Here is a 21420-nt window from a genome sequence, read left to right as displayed (position 1 = left end):
AGTGATCCTCGTCCTCGTCCCGAGGAGGTGCGCGCACTGAAGTGTGAGGTTTGCAAGGTGCGCAGCCGGTAGCCGGCTTGGCGGGAGGGCCCCGTGATGGCCCCTGTGCCCTTGCAGTGCCCCCTGGCCCAAAGCAGGACACGTGGCTTCTTTCCCCGGTCTGCATGAGTCAGCTGGGATGGTCCCCTGTCTCCTCCTTGCCTGCTGGCAGGCTTCTTCACTCCCAGCTGGTGTCTCATAAACCCGCAGCTCAGAGCAGATGGGTCAGTGCCCTGGAAGTGTCATCTCACACAGCCTTCCTGGCGGGGTGATGTCTACGCTACCCAGGGGGAAGCCGGGCCTGGAGATCAGGGTCAGGAAGGGGCTGGGGGCTGTCCAGATGCAGCCGGGACCCGAACACGGCCAGCGTGTTTCCTGGTGAAGTGAAAGGTGATATGGGAAGGGCTACTTGGCAACCGCCAGTCTGTTCTCTAGGTCTGCGACCCTGTTTCTGTTTCAGATACAGTCATTCATGTCATATTTTATAAAATCCTATGATAAACCATAATGAAAAAGAGTGTTTTTAAAAAATGTATATAGCCAAATCACTTTGCTGTCCAACAGAAATTAACACAACATTGGAAATCAACTATACTTCAATAAAAAATATGAAAAACTGAAAAAGTTTTCTAAATAAAAATGAACTACTTGGAAAAGAAAAAGAAATATTGATGAAGCTGGGATCCTTTTGTGAAGAGGAAAGAAGGTTGAAGGAAATTAGACTAATAATAACACAGTAGGGAAGATTCACATTGTCCTCTCCCCACCACCCAGTCTTTCCTTCTTTTCTTCCACTTTTTTTCCATTCATTCACCCATAGAACATTCACTGAACAAGACATGAATCCACCTTAGTCTCCCAGGGTCCTCAGCTACATGACGTGAGTCCACTAACCTTTAGCAGATTTCAGCAGACAGTTCCTGAGCAGCTTCTCTGCCCCGGCATCAGATAGGCCCTGGGATCCTATGATGGGTGAGACACAGATCCTGTCCCACAGGTCTCTGTCTAGAGCAGGAAACAGACGTACAAACCAAGAATTACAGTGCCCCGAGATAAGTGTTAAAAGAGCCACGCACACATCCCTCAGGACCTCATTTCCCCATTTAGTAGAAGAGAGAGAATTTATTTCCATGCTGATTTCCAGTTCTGACACCCCTGTGCACCAATGCTCTCAGAATGAAAAGTCAGAACAAGCTGTTCTGGGTCTGCTAACCTGCTAATGCCCAGATCAAATGCTCATGGCCTTCATTGTCTGCGTTTAATAATTCCTGATGAGCGGGGAAAGGCTGTGAAAAGTTTATATTTTAAGTCTTAATGCCCTATGAAATAATAATGGGTCTTGCACAGAAAATTTCATTTGAAATTATGAAGTTCTCCGTGTCAAAACGTCAAAAGATGTTTCCCGGATGTGCTTAGAGTCTTACAAGATTGAATAATAAAACATGTTGAGACAGGAGGTGAATCTTTATTTATATGAGGTAGTAAAAGCTTGATTCATTCATAAAGGAATTTGAGGAAGAGAAAATCTAAAAGTATTGACATTGCATAGACAAAAATAAATATTAAAGAAATTTAATAAAACGTTATAGTTGTCTCTGGGAGATGGAATTATATGTGATATTTATTTCCTTTTCCATATTTTTATGTATCTCCCCAAAATTCTGTAATGAGCATAAATTATGTATATTTTTAGAAAATAAGCATTACTTTAAAAAAAACTCTTTGTGACTTGAAGATTGGATTGTTACTGGGCTGTATCTGCCCTGACTTTTCCTGGAGGAGATTATGAATTGCCTAGCATTAAGTTCTTTTGTTTCTAAAATGAAAATTAACTAAGTTTGAAATAACTTTGTGAGCTGAGCTCCTAAGTAGACGGAGCTGTCTTCACCTTTGTAAGGTGAGCTGATGGTGCTGAAATGCCAGCCTTCTGCAGAGGAGCCCTGCCATAGGACAAAGTCCACTAAGCAATTATGGGACTTCACAGGAACCAGGTTCGATCCCTGGGTAGGGAAGATACCTTAGAGAAGGTAATGTCTACCCACTACGCATTCTTGCTTGGAGAATTCCATGGACAGAGGAGCCTGGCAGGCCACAGTCCATGGGGTTGCAAAGAGTCGGATACAACTGAATGAATAGCACACACACAGAGGGACATGACACTTGCTTCAACCAAGTGGATCAGAAGTGAGCTGACACTTGTTATTAGAGATTATTGTAATAAAACCACCAACAACAATGACAAATGCTTATTCTGAACCAAAGCTTTGTTCCACGCCAAGTTTTGTTTATGCTCCTCATATGTTAATTTATTTCAGTGATGATGATCAGCTGAGCAAACCAAGAGAGAAGTTTCAGAAAAATTGGGGTCTAGTCATTTCAATTCTTTGGGCTCAGTTCTTTAATCGGTAAAAGGAGCATAATGCTGTCTTTTGTGTTGCGTTCATCAGAGGGGTGATGTGGAGGGTGGAGTGATATTCGTGGGTGAACCAAATTCCCTCACTGACTCATTTATTCATTCAACAAACATCACCATATACTTAAACTTAATTTTGAAAAGAGAGATGGAATTCTCTCTGCCCAGTGGTCATTTTGGAGGTCCCTCATTTCACAGTGATCCTGCAAAATTCCCCCAGAAGGATGTGTCCAAAGTCAGCCAATCAGAGACTCCTGGGAAGGGAGGAAGGCATTGAAGGGCATCAGCATTAAATTCAGTCCAATGCCCCAGGTCAAGACTGATACTGTGTCCCTGGACCTACCCCATTACAAAGCAGACTAGGGTTTCCAGTGAGTCCAGGGTCTGACCTCTTCTATACAAGAACCCTTTGTTTCCACGTCAACAAATTCTAGATTAAAAGGATGCTTTGGGGTAAATCTTGAAATCCTCCTTGTTATTGAATGAGTCGTTAAGTACTTAAATGCAGAAGTCAGCTGTATCCATTTAGATGTTGGAGCTCAGTTGTTTTTGACTCTTTGTGACCCCCTGGAATGTAACCCACCAGGCTCCTCTGTCCATGGGATTTCCCAGGCAAGAATACTGGAGTGGGTTGCTGTTTCCTCCTCCAGGGGATCTTCCCCACCCAGGGATCCCCTTAGACAGATCATCCCAATTATGCCAGTGAGGCAGCTGTGGCACAGAGAAGGCTGTATTTACTCAGGATCACAGGGCAACTCACAGTAGAGAGGAGCCAGGGTTCTGTTGCCCTAGCAACAAACGCCCCGTCTCCATCCCCCCCAGGATAGTCTACTGAGCACTCACCAGGGCAGAGGATGGATTTGGGAGGAGAGAAACCTACCGAAAAGATTATCTTTACCCCCCACAAAGGAGAGTATTTGTAGAGCTACCAATTGATCTGAAGCTTCCCTGGTGGCTCAGACTGTGAAGAATCCAGCTGCAATGCAGAGACCTAGGTTCAATCCTTGGGTCGGGAAGATCCCCTGGAGGAGGAAATAGCAACCCACTCCAGTATTCTTGCCTGGAGAACCCCATGGACAGAGGAGCCCAGCAGGCTACAGTCCACAGGGTCACAAGAGGCGGACACGACTTAGCAACTACACCACCACCACAGTTTGTTGATCCAGGAGTGAGAGCAGAGAAAGGCAGCAGATTGGGCTGTGAGTAATCAGGACCCACAGAATTCTTGAGGGTTTTCTAAGTGTTGTACTGCTTTGTTCTTTGCTTGGTCCTCCTCCAGCTCTTCCGTCCCTGGGCTGGGAAGATCCCCTGGAGAAGGGAAAGGCTACCCACTCCGGTCTTCTGGCCTGGAGAATTCCATGGATTATATAGTCCATGGTGCTGCAGAGAGAGTCAGACACGACTGAGCGACTTTCACTTTCACTTTCCTCTAGCTCTGTGCAGTTAGGATAATCAGTGCTCCTCCTTCACAGACAGACACAGAAGCTGCTGCTCAGGTCAAGGCCTTGATCCAGCATCTCTTGACATTGAGCTACCACACTGGGAAGATCCCTGGGAAAGGAATAGATCCTTCATTTGAGAGCCTGGGAACAAGCCTTAGGACTCAAGAGAGGAACACAGAGAGGCCAAGTGGCTCTGGAGCGATAGAATAGTCTACAGAGTGCATAATTAGATTTTAAAATCAAAATCTCCTTACCCTACTCAATCATCAATCATGGTTTAGATTCAGAAGGGTTCTGTCTCCATTTTTAATTGATCCTGAAACAATTGAGCTCTGCCTTTTTTTCTTATTTCTTTCACACCCTCAACCTCCCTTTTCCTATTTCTTCTGAGATGTTCTATTACTAACAGTCACTCGTGTCAGGAAAACTACAAAAGCCCAAGTCCTTTTTGTGGAATGCAATGAAAATTTTTAAAACTTTTGACTGCCAGTCCAAGGTAGTGTCTACCTTGGTGTGTCTATCTCAAAATCTGAAGATGCATTTGTTTATTTTAGCTTGTATTTCCTTTGCCTTAGAAGACAGTCCAAAAATGTGTCACTACAATTATGTCAAAGAGTATTCTGAATCTATTTTCTTCTAGAAGTTTTATGGTTTCTGGTCTCACATTTAGGCCTTTAATTCATTTAGTTATGTATTTAAATAATTTATTTATTAATAATTATTAATTAATTCATTTAATCATTGAGTTATTTTTGTTTAGCACATGAGAAAATGTTCTAATTTCATTCTTTTGCATGTAGCTGTCTGGTTTCTCCAGGACCACTTATTGAAGAGATTGTCTTTTCCTCACTGTATATTCTTGCCTTCTTGGGATTAAAATACACAAACCACTATACATAAAACAGATAACCAACAAGGACCTACTGTATAGCACAGGGAGTTATAGTCAATATTTTGTAATAACCTGTAAGGGAAAAGGATCTGGAAATGCATATATATATGTAAGTGTGTGTGTTTATATATGTGGATCATCATGCTGTACATCTGAAACTAACACAACATTGTAAATCAACTGTACTTTAATTTTAAAAAGATGAAATGCTCAACAAAATCTCAAAAAAAAGCTGAAGATGCAAAGTCTCAGACAGAGAGATGACTTGCCAAACAACACGCAAATAAGCATTGGCAAAATCAACGTGTTTTCTCTACATTTCTTCACAACGTGTGTTCTATGAATGTGTTACCACGTGCTAGGCATCTAGAACATACTCACGTTATTGCCTAGTTAAAGAATGTAAATAAAAGAAATGTTGCTTGGTTGGGAAGTCCATTTTCTTTTTCTCCAGGTGGCCACAATGTAATCTAACACATCCCAAGAAACTTCATATGATTTATTTTTTTATCCAGCATGTTCAGACCTTTTTGACTCTGTGTGACGCCACAGACTGTAGCCCACCAGGCTCCTCTGTCCATGGGATTTTTTTTCAGGCAAGAATACTGGAGTGGGTTGGAATTTCCTCCTCCAGGAGATATTACTGACCCAGGGATCGAACCACCATCTCTTGCATCTCCTGCAATGGCAGGTGGATTCTTCAATACTGAGCCACCTCGGGAGCTCCCCAAGACACTTTATACAAATGCAACATCAATTTCCTTTTTCGTCTGCCTAATCCTCGCATTTCCTGGACATCACCAGTGTTATCGATTCTTGGCCCTGTGCAAATGTTGATGGGATGTGTCGCACTCTAACGAAATGCCATTTGTGGCAACAGATCAATAAGGCTGATAATTCACGTTACAGAGGAATCCGGAAGAGTGCATTGGAATAATTGGTTGCAGAGAATGAATATCTGTAGAGCGGCAATGTGGTCTGGTGAGACAAGTCCCAGGCTTCTGATCCAGCTCTGTCTCTTTCTATTTGGAATATCTCTCCACTCTCTTTACTCAGTAATGGTAGAAATGGCAGGGGTAGCTGTGGGAGTGGAGATGGTAACGATGACAATGATGAAGTCAGTTGAAGCTTATGGGTTTGCTTTGTGAAGTAACTGAAATGAATAATAATAATAAAAAACAACAACAACAATTGCCCAAACAAAGAACGGAGGGCTAGACCACTCTTGTCATGGAAGTAAATAGTAGGGTTATTGTTTTTGCTCAGTTGTTAAGTCATGTCCAACTCTTTTCGAACCCATGGACTGTAGCCCACCAGGCTCCTTTGTCTATGGGATTTCCCAGGCAAGAATACTGAAGTGGGCTGCCGTTTCCTCCTTCAGGGAATCTTCCTGACCCAGGGATTGAAACTGCATCCCCTACATTGAAGGTAGATTCTTTACCACAGAGTCACCAGGGAAACCCCCAAAATAGTATGGATTTTGATTATAACTATGGGAAACCCTCAACCAAGAAGAAAGAGGAAGTACTTTGAGGAATAGTTAGATATAACATGGGAAGACCTCACCCTTGGAGTGTGAGCCGGGCAAGACTCAAGAGAAATTATTTGACTTGGAAAATTTTCTTTTCTGTAAATTAGACCCAGGCTCTGTCCATCTTCGCCCCCTTTGGATGCCAGCCCCTTATTCCTGGTGGTCCAGGTAGATGTAAACTTTGGGGGAACACTCTTTCGCCCACCACCCCCTTCTTCTTCCTTTCTTGGAGTCACCATTGTCTGAGAGAATCTCCATTCAGTCGTTTTCTGACTGCCATTTCAAGAATACCAGCTGTGAAACTGTAGGGATTTGAGTCTGTCTGTCCCTGCTGTTGCTCCTTCGGTGGTCCTGATGCCTAATAGGGGCTCCCTAACCATGTGTGGGCTGGAGACTAGAGTCCTGGACCCCCTCGGAGCAGCCTCTGCCTCTGTGAGGGGCTCCCCGAGTCAGCAGCACTCCTTTAGGCTGAGGATTCTCTCAGTCCCTGGAGCCTGAGCCCTGGTCCCTATGGGCACTGCCCCAGGGGGCAGCCGAGGGGGAATTTCCTAGGGTTGTTCCACCAGCCAACCCAGCCCAGCAGGCAGAGGTGCAGGCACTCCTTCTGCATGGCAATTTTTATAAGAATTACCTTCTCTCTGTTTGCTTGCTCTGATTAAGAAGGGAAAGCATGGCATGAACTTGATCAGCTGCATGGGCCATAATAATTTAATGGCCTTTGCTGTATTTTAGGATCTGTTACTTGCTTTTACACTGCTTCTGGAGTTCTAAAGGGCCAACCAAACCAAATAAAAGAATAATGCAGGGCTTTCCCGGTGGTCCAGTGGTTAAGAATCCACCCTGCAGTGTAAGGAGATGGGGGTCCGATTCCTGGTCAAGGATCTGAGATCCCACATGTGGTGGGACAACGAGGCCTGGGCACTGGAGCTGGAGAGTCCTTGCCAGGCAATGAAGATCCTGCATGCCACAACTAAAACCCAATGGAGCCAAATAATTTTTTTTTTTTTTTTTTTTTAAGTAATGCATGCTCACTGAGGAGGAAAAGAAGCCAAAGGTGGAAGAGCAAAATATGAACAGGAAAAAAAAATCATCTGTTATTCTACACCCATAGGCAGCCATCTTTGGTTTTGTCTCATTAAATTTTTTATGCTGTATGAATCCTGGTTTCGATCATAACCTACACTCAAGTTTAAATCACGCTCTTTTTCCCCTTAAAATTAGGCCCTGAGCATTTAATTCCACATCATCGGAAGTGTTAGTCACTCAGTCATGTCCAAGTCTTTGTGACCCCATGGAGTGTAGCCTGCCAGGCTCCTCTGTCCATGGAATTCTCTAGGCAAGAAGAGCGGAGTGGGTAGCCATTCCTTTCTTCAGGTAATTGTCCTGACCCAGGGATCAAACCTGGGTCTCCTGCATTGCAGGCGGATTCTTTACCAGCTGTCACCAGGGAAGCACTTCAACACTATTAGAAATTAATACCAGTTACTGGTTGTGCAAGTGGTACCCCATGCCAGACTCAGCTTATTCCTGTAATTTTCACAGCAGCCCCAGGCGCTGGGACATAAGGCAGCAGCTGAAGGGCTGGGCTTTGGAGCGAGGTGTCAATCCCAGGGTTATGGTCCCAGAGCTGCGCGAGTTTGGCAAAGTAGGTATGCTCATCTTCTGGGGCAGCTGTAGCAAATTACTGGGTCTCCTGAAACAACAGAAATGTATTCTCTGACAGTTCTGGCCAAAAGTCTGAAGTCAGGGCAGGCCCATGTTTTGCTGACATCTGTCACTTTGTAAGGTAGGTGGGGTTTAAATTATTGGGTTGGTCAAAAAGTTCATTCCGGTTTTTCATAACATCTTATAGGAAGACCCGAATGAAATGTTCGACTAACCCAATATACTGATGTGCTTCCACGATGAACATGAGTCTTTCCGTTTTGTATTTCCTTCCCTCCTCTATTTTATACATTGTTATTGGCAACCTAAGTAGCTCTGTGAATTCTTATTTTTCAGTATTAATTTCATGGAAGTAAATTGATATTGCTTTACATTAGTTGATTTTCAGTAAGTTTCAATGGTTTTGGAGACTGTTCATTTCTCTTATTTAAATCTTGTAGTCTCAATAAGCCACTTTTCTTGCCAATTTTAGTGAGTGCAGTGCTGAGTCAAGAAGTTAGTCACCAAAAACTTTAGCTGTGATTTTTCCCCAAACTCATTTTTTTCATGGTAGTTAAGTTCTTATTTTGATAAATTTTGCATTTTTGCATGTTTTACAGTCATTTTGCACTTTTTTTTTTTCTTTCCTTGAGACTACTTTAAAAACTGTAAAATTTAGAAGGCCCTCTCTATTAGAGAAACTTGATAAAAAGGTAACCTAACTTAGGATAGGCTTTTATGTTTTAATTCTGATAGTCTGCTTTTTAATTTATCTGTAGGTTATTCTATATGCAGTGAGAGTCCAAGCTCACTTTTCTTCCCAAATATTAAAATCAGTCTTTTAATTTCCACTTACTGGTTCACCTTTACCATTCTTACACACACTGAGAGACAGACAGACACACTCAAATTCCTGTATGTAGTTCTACAGATAAGAGCATTGAGACATAGAGAGGCAAAATAATTTTCACGGAGTCCCCTGGTTGAAGGAAGATCTAAGAGACTGTCCCATTTCTGAGGATTCCAATTCAGTGCTGTTCCATGAATCCCATAATACTCTGTCTCTTATCTCATTAGACACCACAATTACGACATCACTTATTTCCACTATCCTTCCAAGCAGACCTGTACTGTATGGCAACCACCAATCACATGTAGCTACTGAGGACTTGAAATGTGGCTAGCTCCACCTGGGATATGCTGAAACTGACAAACATACCCTGGGTTTTAAAGACTAAGTGTGAAAACAAGAATGTAAAATGCCTCATCAATGAGCTTTATATCAGTTACCTGTTAAAATGATAATATATCAGAAATATGGAATTAAAAAAATATCATTAACATTAATTGCACTTATTCCTTTTCAGTATTTTAACAGAAATTTTACTGCAGTAAGTTGATTTACACTGTTGTGTTAGTTTCAGGTGGACAGCAAAGTGAATTAGTTGCACATACACATACATTCGCTTTTCTTTGTTTTTTAGATTTTTCTCCCATATGGCCATTACAGAGTATTGAGTCCCCTGTGCTATACAGTAGGCCTTATTAGTTATCTATTTTACATATAGCGATGTGTATGTGTCAGTCCCAACCTCCTAGTGTATCCTCCCCCCACCATCCTCTGGTAACCATAAGCTTTTTCTCTACATTCGTGTCTCTATTTCTGTTTTGTAAATAAGTTCATTTATACCTTCTTTTCATATTTTCAATATGGCTATCATAAAAATAAAAATTACATGTGTGACTTGTATTATGTTTCTTTTATACAGTATTAAGATTAGGTGGTCAACTCTATGCAGGGACTGCCTTTTGCACACTTTTTCTTACCATCTTATCATGAAACCAAGAAGGATCCTGTGGGGTCTTCCTGGGGACAGACTCCCATCTCTCCTGCCCGCCTCTTATCTGTAGAAACTTCTAGCCTCCTAGGTCTTCCCAAGTTCCAAAGGGCAACTTTAATCAGAGCAGTGAGAAAATGCAGAAACAAAGACAAACAGTTAAGCAAGACAAGGCCATAATAATTTAGCTATAAAACAAAGTCTAGGACCTTAAGTTCCCCCTTAAGAGCTGTAGATAATATCCCAAGACACATCCTTGAGTTGTTCTGCAGATAATAAAATCCACACCATGTGGTAGAAGTTAATTGCTGACCATGAGCAAGTAGACCCTAGGTGGTTAGAACTAGAAGGTTGATGATTTTGACTCTAGAAATACTACCTGGTTAATTCACCACCAACCAGACAGAAGAATGTCCAAGAGCTGATCAGGTAACCTGCAACCCGGCCTTTCAAAACCCTTCACCAAAAGCCATTGGTGTGGAGCATGAGATGTCCATTCTCCTTGCTTAGACTTGCTTAACTCTGTACTTTCCTTCACTACAACCTGGTGTGTATAGCGTAGAAGGCTGGTTGCCTGAGGTGGGGGAGGGCAGTGGAAATGGGGTGTTAATGTTTAAAGGGGACAGAGTTTCAGTTTGCAAGGATGAAGAGTTCTGATGTGGATGGTGTTGATAGTTGCACAGCAATGTGAATGTACTTCATGCCCTTGAACTGTACGCTTAAAAGTGGTTAAAATGGTAAGTCATATTATGTTATATACACTTAACCACAATTTTAAAATTGAAATTAAAGTTAATTAGAGAAGGGGAAAAAATAGCATTGAATATTTATCATATATCTCCAGCGAGTAGGACATCAATAAAGAACCAAGGCGCACAGGATCTCTCCAGGGCTGTGCCTGCCTTCTCGTGGGGAGGACCAGTGACTGGGGGAAGCTTTGTGATCCCGGAAAAGAGGTGTGCTTGGGCAGACTCCCAGGGGCTCGGCAGACACAGACATCTGATTCTGGGGGAGGTGGTTTTCCTGAAACACCTCCTGATCATCAGCCAGGTGGGGTGGTAGGGGACGGATTGGGTTCCAGTAGAGGGCAAAGCCAGCCTGGAGGCTGAAGGATGAGAGAGCCCAGGGCACATGTGGGATCTGGAGACAGATGCAGGGGGACAGCGGAGGAGGGATGAGGACGGGATGGTGGAGTTGGAAAGTGAGAAGCTGACAGATCAGCAGGGCTGGGTGAGTCATTTCCTCCAAGGGCACCAGACAGTCTTTGGAGGGCTCAGAAAGGGGAGTGACACAACCAAGTGAGCTTTTCTGACAGCAACCTGAGTCAGCAGCACAGAGGATGCGTGAGGTGACAGGAGAAAGATGGGAAACCGAGAGAACGCTCGGGAGGGGCTGCGATGCCAAGGTGGCTCCCTCTGCAGCCGAGGCAGCGTCCACAGAGCCGAGTGGGCAGATGGCAGAGAGTCCACGGGTGCAGGACAGAGGAGGAGTCACGGATGGAGCACAGATGCCTGGCTTGGACAAGTGGGTAGACAGGGAGCTGAATAACTATTGGCTGCCTGGATGTTTGGTGGATGGATGGAAGTGTAAATACTGTGATTCCTTTGAAACTCTGCCTTTGAGCACATTGTTCACTTCAAAATGTTCTAAATCCTTTTAAGTCCTTGAAAATACATCTCAAGCCTCCTCTGACCCTTTCCTCCAAGCTCCTTCCTTTGGGTTCCCATGGCATCCTGCAATTTCCTTTCCTAAGCACTCTATTAAACTTGCCAGCTTATGTCTCTGCCTCTATACACTTTAATAAGAAGAGGAACTATATCTTCCTTCTCTGTGCTCCCAGTGTCTGCCTAATATAGGATGTTAATTAATACATGTTGAATGAAAGGACGTGTCCCACAAGACTTCCAATATACCAGATTATAAGCCCCCTGAGAGCAAAGTAGTGCCTGTCTAATTCTCCATCTCGCTCTCTAGTCTATCTGCCACTCAAGAAGTATCTGATCTTGAATATTTGGTCCATTTCAACCAGCAAGGCTGACCTCATGCTGAGGTAGAATATGGATTTTCTTAAAAGATCAGATAGGAAAAATGTATGTAAATAAATCTTCACTCCTAGGAAACTTGCCTAGTATGGTGTGTGTGTGTGTGTATTAGTTGCTCAGTTGTATCTGACTCTTTATGACCCCATGGACTGTAGCCCACCAGGCTCCTCTGTTCAAGGGAATTCCCAGGCAAGAATACTGGAGTGGGTTGCCATTTGCCTCTCCAGGGGATCTTCCCGACCCAGGAATCGAACCTGGGTCTCCTGCACTGCAGGTGGATCCTTCACCAGGGAAACCTTCATAGTATCATGGGAGTACAGGTTGTAGCATTCTTTCTCTTTCTTAGATGTATCACCTACGAGAAGGAATTTTCTCCTTCAGGATTTTAGGATTTAGCATACAGACATACACTTTTTCACTCTCTCATTCATTCATATAATCATTCACTCAGTTATTTATTCTTCCAACAATGTCTTTCTATCTGCTCTGGCCACAAAAGCCTGGAGGCGGGCTTGCTGGTTCTAGGCACTGCTCTTTAATAGTGAAGTGAGACGTTGGCAAAGATGAAGGTTGTCTTAAGGATGTGGTCCTTGTCCCGATGTTAATTAGAAAAAAAAAATAGGAGATCCAAGATTTTTTCCTTCATACTGTAATGACCTATGTGAGAAGGAAGAGTGTAGGTGAGTTATGGGAAGCAGATATCAGCTCCTCAAGAATGTGGCCCAACCCAGTTGGGGGTGGCTTCCTATGAGCTGGGGCCCCTGCTTCCTGTGTGGACAGAGCATCCCAGTGGCTGGGTGCGAACCTGGCTGAGATACTGTGTGGTCTTCTCCCTCTGTGGAGTCACAGATAGGGACAGGTGAACTCCAAATTCCATTTTAAGTTCCTGGAATCCGAAGACTGAGTCCCTTGCCATCTTACTTTCCTTTAATCTATGCGTGATGTTTTTTCAACTAATTTGCTCACATCTTGAATAGAGGAACCATGCCTCATTAAGCCAGGGCCATGGTCCCAAATATATCAGGTTTGAATTTTGCTTGACTGTCCATTAGCTGTGTGACCACAGGATAGCTACATAACCTCTGACTCTCAATGTCTTCCTATAGTAAGGAGCTCTATACCTGCCTCATGGGTTGTCATGAAAATTATATGTGATAATGTATGTGAAACTCCCAGGACCACCTCTGGTATAGAATCTGGGGAGAGGATCATCATTCATAGATATTTATTGACAATCAGCTCTGTAATTTTTGGCATGTGACCTTGGAAAACTGCACAAAGAGCCTCATGTCAACACTCTTATGGCCAAATAGAACCCGCCTTCATGATTCTGTTAGTTGATAGATGCAGGGCTCATAGACCAATAGCTGCCATATGTAAAGCACTGACAATATATAAATGTTAGCAACAATGATTACTTGTATGTGCCCTCCAAGCATCTCCTGCACATCCTCCAGCCTAGTTTTCACTAGAGCGTCTTGTAATTGCTGGTCTTTGCCTGTCTTATCAGCCACCTGCAGTAGCATCTTCCTGCTCCCATCCCACCCTGAATCCCACATCTGGACAGAGCCTGTGCTCAGTCCCTGCATCATGTCTGACTTGTGACCCCCTGGACTGTAGCCTGCCAGGCTCCTCTGTCCATGGGCTTCTTCAGACAAGAATACTGAACAGGTTGCCATGCCCTTCTCCAGGGGATCTTTCAACCCAGGGGGAGAACCCACATCTCTTCAGTTCAGTTCAGTTCAGTCTCTCAGTTGTGTCCGACTGTCTGCGACCCCATGAATCGCAGCACTCCAGGTCTCCCTGTCCATCGCCAACTCCCAGAGTTTACCCAAACTCATGTCCACTGAGTTGGTGATGTCATCCAGCCATCTCATCCTCTGTCGTCCCCTTCTCTTCCTGCCCCCAATCCCTCACAGCATCAGGGTCTTTTCCAATGAGTCAACTCTTCGCCTGAGGTGGCCAGAGTATTGGAGTTTCAGCTTCAGCATCAGTCCTTCCAATGATCTCCTGGATCATTGGACTGATCTCCTTTAGGATGGACTGGTCAGATCTTGCAGTCCAAGGGACTCTAAAGAGTCTTCTCCAACACCGCAGTTCAAAAGCATCAATTATTCGGTGCTCATCTTTCTTTATAGTCCAACTCTCACATCCATACATGACCACTGGAAAAACCGTAGCCTTGACTAGACAGACCTTTGTTGACAAAGTAATGTCTCTGCTTTTTAATATGCTGTCTAGGTTGGTCATAACTTTCCTTACAAGGGGTAAGCGTCTTTTAATTTCATGGCTGCAATCACCATCTGCAGTGATTTTGGAGCCCCAAAACTAAAGTCTGCCACTTAGTCTTGTGCATTTTCAGCAGGCAAGCCCTTTACCACGAGTGCCGCCTGGGAAGCCGCAGTGGGTCATAGCGAAAGTTGAAGTCATCAATGGAAATGAAAGGATGTGGAGCCGCTGTGGCCTGATGCTTAGCTCTGCGGTGCTGCTCAGCTCACTGGCTGGATTTCCCAGGAGCACTGGGCAGTCCTGCCCTCAGGCCAGGCCTCCACGCTGCACCGCATGGGGATCCCAAGTCCTTTGGCCTCTCTGTCAACGGCCCCATTGGGCACACGGCGTGTGTCAGCTCCTCCTGGGATCTCAGTGTGCCAGGGCACTGGCATGCAACACGGGGCCAGGGTAATTAGTGCTTATCTGTGAGATATGAGGAATTCCTGGGAAGCCATAACTACTTAATCTGAGTCTCTGTGTTGATAAAATATTCCAGGAAAACATAAAGTGCTGGCAGCCATGTCTCATTTCTGACTCTGCAGCTATGGAGAGCCTGGTGTTAGGACAGATAAGAAAGGGAATGTTTGGGGAGTGTCTGGAATTCCAATTAGTTCTGGGCTTCTCCCAGGCTAGACTTCACAACTCAGGGCTCAGTCTGTTGTGAAATATTTGGTGACAGGTGTGTTGACGTGAGGCTCTTTGCACAGTTTTCATGCGGGAACCAGGGCCTTAAGGCAGGTCTCAAAAGGGCTATTTCTTCTCCCTCATGTGACATCTCATGCTGGGAAAGAGTGGACCTCTTCTGGAAAGAAGCTGTGAAATACACCTAAGAGTGCATTTGGGGGTGGGGATGTAGGGTGGGAGGGGGCCATGTATCTGAAGTCATTTGGATTGAATGCAATATAAACAGACCCCAATTTGCTTAATTGAGACTAAAAGCAACCCATTTGTGGGAAGAATCCTGACCAGCTCAGGAACTGAAAGAAGAGTTGAATAACAGTCCAAAGGAAGAGTCTAGAGTGCTTTGGAAAACCTGAGCCTCTGGTGTTTGGGGTTCTCACAGAGCAGGAGGTGGGCAATTTTTCTCTGTAAATATCTTCTGGTCTGGGAGCCACACTCAACTTCGACTTTGTAGAGCAAAAGCAGCCAGAGATCATATATAAATGAAGGAGCATGCCTGTGTTCCACTATTTAGAAAAGCAAGCACGTGGCAGATTTGATGGTCAAGTACTACCGGGTAGGTGAGGGGCGTGGTCCGTGAAGCTGTAGAGAGGAGCGTGGCTTTCTCCTCCAACCATTCCCACCTCTAATTCTCACAGTGTGAGATTACTTGGGTCTCATCCCTGCAAGGTTGATCCTGATTAATTCAGTACCCCAGGCCTAAGTCAATAAATTCACTGATGCACAGCTGGACCAATGATTGGGCCAATCAGAGTAGAGCAGGGATTTTTTGCTCGCTGAAAGGAGAGATGGTCCCTCATCTTTCCCTCCCTCCTTGCTACTCTCCATTCCCCCTCCTCTGCCCCCTCTTCCTCTCGTGCCCCCCCCACCTCTGTACTTCTTCTCTCTCCATATTTTTCCTCTCCTTCTCTTTCTCCTTCTCTCTCTTCTCCTCTATCTATTACTCCTGTACAGAAGCAGATGATTACCTATGAAGAAACGTATGGAACTTAAGGTTTCCATTAACCCAGGATCCAGGAATTTTTCCCCACCTCAATTTCCACTTCAGGTTAGATCAAATTAAGACAATTTGGTGTCTGGAGTCATAACTCTGTACCAGGTAGCAGTGAGTCCTAGGCCCTGGGGGTAGAGAAATGAACAAGCCATTCCCCACTTATGAATAAACAAGCTCATGGCTGGTAAGAGGGATGAACATGCAGTCAAGAAAATCCTGGTACAATATGATGCAGTAAACATTAGCATGAGCACCAGGAGCTGTCATTGTGCAGAGAGGGTGGCTCATGGTTGAGAGAAAGAGGGGGGTCCAGGCCAGCAGAGGCCATGTCTGAACAGAGACTGGAGGGGTCCAGAGTGTGATGGGGAAATATAAACACACACACAAACACACACACACATACACAGGGCCAAGCAAGTGCAGTCACAGAAAGTAGAGAACCCAGGTGTGTATTGTAGTGAGTGAAGTGAAACTCACTCAGTTCAGTTCAGTTCAGTCACTCAGTCTGTCCGACTCTTTGTGACCCCATGAACCGCAGCACATCAGGCCTCCCTGTCCATCACCATCTCCCAGAGCTGGCTCAAACTCATGTCCACTGAGTCAGTGATGCAATCCAACTATCTCATCCTCTGTCATCCCCTTCACCTCCTGCCCTCAATCTTTCCCAGCATTAGGGTCTTTTCCAATGAGTCAGCTCTTCCCATCAGGTGGCCAAAGTACTGGAGTTTCAGCTTCAACATCAGTCCTTCCAACGAACACCCAGGACTGATCTCCTTTAGGATGGACTGGTTGGATCTTCTTGCAGTCCAAGGGACTCTAAAGAGTCTTCTCCAACACCACAGTTCAAAAGCATCAATTTTTCAGCACTCAGCTTTCTTCACAGTCCAACTCTCACATCCATACATGACTACTGGAAAAACCATAGCCTTGACCAGACGGACCTTTGTTGGCAAAGTAATGTCTCTGCTTTTTATTATGCTGTCTAGGTTGGTCACAACTTTCCTGCCAAAGGGTAAGCGTCTTTTAATTTCATGGCTGCAGTCACCATCTGCAGTGATTTTGGAGCCCAGAAAAATATAGTCAGCCACTGTTTCCACTGTTTCCCCGTCTATTTCCCATGAAGTGATGGGACCGGATGCCACGATCTTAGTTTTCTGAATGTTGAGCTTTAAGCGAACTTTTTCACTCTCCTCTTTCACTTTCATCAAGAGGCTCTTTAGTTCTTCTTCACTTTCTGCCATAAGGGCAGTGTTATCTGCATATCCGAGGTTATTGATATTTCTCCCGGCAATCTTGATTCCAGCTTGTGCTTCTTCCAGCCCAGTGTTTCTCATGATGTACTCTGCATATAAGTTAAATAAGCAGGGTGACAATATACAGGCTTGATGTACTCCTTGTCCTAGTTGGAACCAGTCTGTTGTTCCATGTCCAGTTCTAACTGTTGCTTCCTGACCTGCATATAGGTTTCTCAAGAGGCAGGTCAGGTGGTCTGGTATTCCCATCTCTTTCAGAATTTTCCACAGTTTATTGTGATCCACACAGTCAAAAGCTTTGGCATAGTCAATAATGCAGAAATAGATGTTTTTCTGAAACTCTTGCTTTTTTGATGATCCAGCAGATGTTGGCAATTTGATCTCTGGTTCCTCTGCCTTTTCTAAAACCAGCTTGAACATCTGGAAGTTCACAGTTCACATATTCCTGAAGCCTGGCTTGAAGAATTTCAGCATTACTTTACTGGCGTGTGAGATGAGTGCAATTGTGTGGTAGTTTGAGCATTCTTTGGGATTGCCTTTCTTTGGGATTGAAATGAAAACTGACCTTTTCCAGTCCTGTGGCCACTGTTGAGTTTTCCGAATTTGTTGGCATATTGAGTGCAGCACTTTCACAGCATCATCTTTCAGGATTTGAAATAGCCAACTGGAATTGCATCATCTTCACTAGCTTTGTTTGTAGTGATGCTTCCTAAGGCCCACTTGATTTCACATTCCAGGATGTCTGGCTCTAGGTGAGTGATCACACCATCAAAAGTCACTCAGTTATGTCCAACTCTTTGTGATCCCACGTACTATACAGTTCATGAAATTCTCCAGGCCAGAATACTGGAATGGGTAGCTGTTCCCTCCTCCAGGGGATCTTCCCAACCCAGGGATCGCACCCAGATTAGAATGATAGACCTCTCCAGGAGCCTCAACATCATCACTCAGCAGCCAGTGGAAGCCCTAGTTGGCAGAGCAGAGCCCAGAGGCAGCAAAATAAGGAGCTGGCCCCCCAGCACTCAGGTCTCCAGACCTCTCCCTACACCACTGCCATGCATATCTGCAGCCCCCTGAACCCTTTAATAGGCAGTCTGAAGCTTGATTGAGGTCGCATAGACTTGCCTCTCAGTTCTGACTTGGAAACATCCCCCCACTTTATGTCTCTGTGTGTGGTTATCTCGTTTGTTCAATGGATCTATTTTCCAGGAATGGTTGTGTGTTTGGCAAGCGTGGATATAGAGTGTCTGGCACTTGGTAGGCATTCAGTAGACATAAGACTAACTGTGATGTTATCAGTTCAAAAGGCAAGTTCCAGGATGCAAAGGGGCCCCTGGAAGCAGAGGATGTTGGAGGTGGGCAGGGGTGGGGTGAGAAATGTGGAATGACAAACTATTGGCACAACCTCAAAGTTGAGAATTATGTTTTATTCAGCAGGCTTACTGAGGACTTTAGCCTGAGATGGCAACTTTCAGATAGCCCTGAGGGACTGTTTTAAAGCATTAAGGGAGGAAACAGGATCTATAGGAGTTTTCTTGGGAAAAAAAATGTAGTCAAAATCAAAAGATGGCTGCTAATTACAAAACCAGACATCTGAAGTTAATGGTTTTAGTGCTTTTCTGTGTATGAGAAGTTGCACCAGTCTAGGCTCACTGACATTATTCCTTAGCTGTTGATCTTGACTATCTAAGGCCAGTATCCTGCTTACATCTTGAATACCCCATGGGGTACAACCTTAGGGGCAGCTGCAGTGGCTGAGGGCTTTATACTCACAATATCCTTTGTTTACTGATATGGCCGGTAATATTCTTTGTCCCACAGAGGATAGACCACATGGGAAAAAATGGAGACTCCTGTCTACCTCCCTGGGCTGCTGGAGTCATCATCAGTTGACCCAGATGTGCCATCAACTTGGTGATTTTCTCTTCACAAGTCAGGACCAACCTTTGACATTTGGGCTCCTGCCATGCCCTTTCACCCACCCAAATGCCTCAATATTGGAGTTTCACCCACTCACTGTGTATATCTGTTTAAAAAAGAGATCTGTTTAAAGTTTTATTTATGTATTGTGAGGATATTAATGAACATATCTTTTTTTAAAAAAATAAGCCTGATAGTATTTTTAAAAACAGCTTAGGGGGCCCAGGAGGGTCTGTGCTTTGCAGGAAGACTTTGTCACGCATGACTTGGATGGTAGTTTTCACCAAACTTTAATTTCCTTTTCTTCCTACTGCATCCAGATTGTCAAAGAATGGTCCCTTGGAGCAGACATGTCTTGAGTCTCTTTGGGCACTGATGGTTTGAGGATCAAGAGTGTTACTTGATGTTTGGAAGAGGAGAGCTCCCAGAGGAGATTTGTTTGCATTGCTGAATCTGACTCTTGCATTTGTGGGTGATGCATTTTCACAGTTTTAGGCTTCCCAGCAGCCTTTGCAATTGGCAGGCCCCCGTGTCCCCTCTAATGAATGAGCCCAGAAAGGGAGCTAGGCCTCAGCTGCCCAGGTGGATTGGAGCAGAGAGAAATATCTTCATCAAAACCTTTGGCTCGTCATGGAGGGCTCGAGGGGAGCACTGAGAGAGCAGCCTTGGGTGACCTTGTAAGCAGCCTTCCTTCCTTCCCCAAGTATTTGTTCAATGTGCAGAGCCCTAGGCGAGGCCCTGGAGACACAGAGAGGGGCCAGCCACAGGTTCTTCTCTTACAGGCCTCTCAGTTCAGTGGTTGCTTTACTTTAGCTCTCTGGGCACCTGAGAGCCCAGAGTTAAGTCCCCCTGTCCTAAATTAACCAGTGAGAAGAATACCCATGCATAATAGATACTCTTTTGGGCACTAGTTGTTGTTGTTTTTTCACTAAGATGTATCTGACTCTTTATGATCCCGTGGATTGTAGCCCACCAGTCTCCTCTGTCCATGGGACTCTCCAGGCAAGAATACTGGAGTGGGTTTCCATTTCCTTCTCCAGGGGATCTTCCCAACCCAGGGACTGAACCCAAGTCCCCTGCATTGGCAGGTGGATTCTTTACTGCTGAGTCACCAGGGAAGCCCCCTTTTGGGCATTAGGGCCACAGTAAATAAGGTCCACTCCCTGCCACAGAGGTGCTCCCTGCTCTGGGGTACAGGTGGCCACTGCAAAGGAAGACATTCTCCTGGGAAGGACGAAAACCATCCCTGAGAAGAGACGGTTTCTGCTGGGACACCTACTGTGAGCTCAGCTCTGGGCTCAGCCTTTCAGATCTAATTAGTTTTATTAGATGGTTCAGAAATGAGGCAGCATCTGATCTAAGAACTGGAAGGACGCTCCAAGAGGTTGTGCAAAATGGAAGGTTTTTATAGGAGGAAGGGTGAGGCAAGGGAACCATTAGCGTGATAAGAGAAATGAAACTTGTTTAAGGACAGAACCTTTGGGGGAGGAGGAAGGAATTCATGTTATTATCATTATTAATATTTAGTCTTGCAGACTACCTTTTCTTCCTCTAGGGGATGGAAAGGTCCATGTGGCAGATTACTTCATTGGTGGTGGTTTAGTTCCTAAGTCAGTCGTGTCCGACTCTTGCAACCATGTGGACTGTAGCCCACCAGGCTCCTCTGTCCATGGGATTTCCCAGGCAAGAATACTGGAGTGGGTTGCCATTTCCTTCTCCAACTTCATTGGTGCTGACCAGAAAATTCCAGGGTGGCAGATTAAGATTGCATTTCAGGTTCAGGTCAAAACTGCAATGAGCTTAGATATTAAATCTAGATTTGGTAGCCTGGGCTTCAGCACAGGTGATATCACTTGGGGCCTGTGGTTTCTCTTTTTAACAGGTATCAAGCCAGTGACCACTGGGAGGGCCAGGGGTTCTGTCTGCTCAGGGCCTCTGAGAGGTGGTGTGGAAGGGTGAGGAAGGTTATACAGGGTACCACAAAGGGCTGGATACCCTTTCAGATGTCTGATCTCCAGAGCTGTAAGATGCTCCATTTATGTTGGCTTAAGCCACCATGTTTGTGTTAATGTATTACAGCCACCATAAGGAACCAGGACAATAGGTAACACAGCCCATCTGCCTAGTACAAGTCTGGGTTTCCCACATGACAGATGGAGGGGCAGATGCTCCCAGGACAGTTCCATTGCAGTGAAGAGAGCCTTGAGTGGGACGGGAGAGCGAACAGAGCAGGGAACTGCAGGAAGCCTTGTAAAAGCAAACTCTCAACCCTTGGGCTCCATGTTCAAGGTCCTTACCCATTTGGCTGAACCCACACTTCCCATCTTCCTTGTCTCAGTCTTCCCCCAGTCCCTGCGCTTTGGCTCCGCCTGATCGGCCCTCACTCTCCCAGGCCTGGAATGTGCAGCCCAAAAGCTCTGTCCTGCTGGTCCCTCTCCTGGGGGTCAGCTTCTACTCAGA

The sequence above is a fragment of the Cervus elaphus genome, chromosome 21, assembly GCF_910594005.1.
Source record: "Cervus elaphus chromosome 21, mCerEla1.1, whole genome shotgun sequence".
In the NCBI taxonomy this organism is placed as follows: Eukaryota; Metazoa; Chordata; class Mammalia; order Artiodactyla; family Cervidae; genus Cervus; species Cervus elaphus.
The sequence above is the reverse complement of the archived record's forward strand: the minus strand, read 5'-3'. Positions refer to the sequence as shown.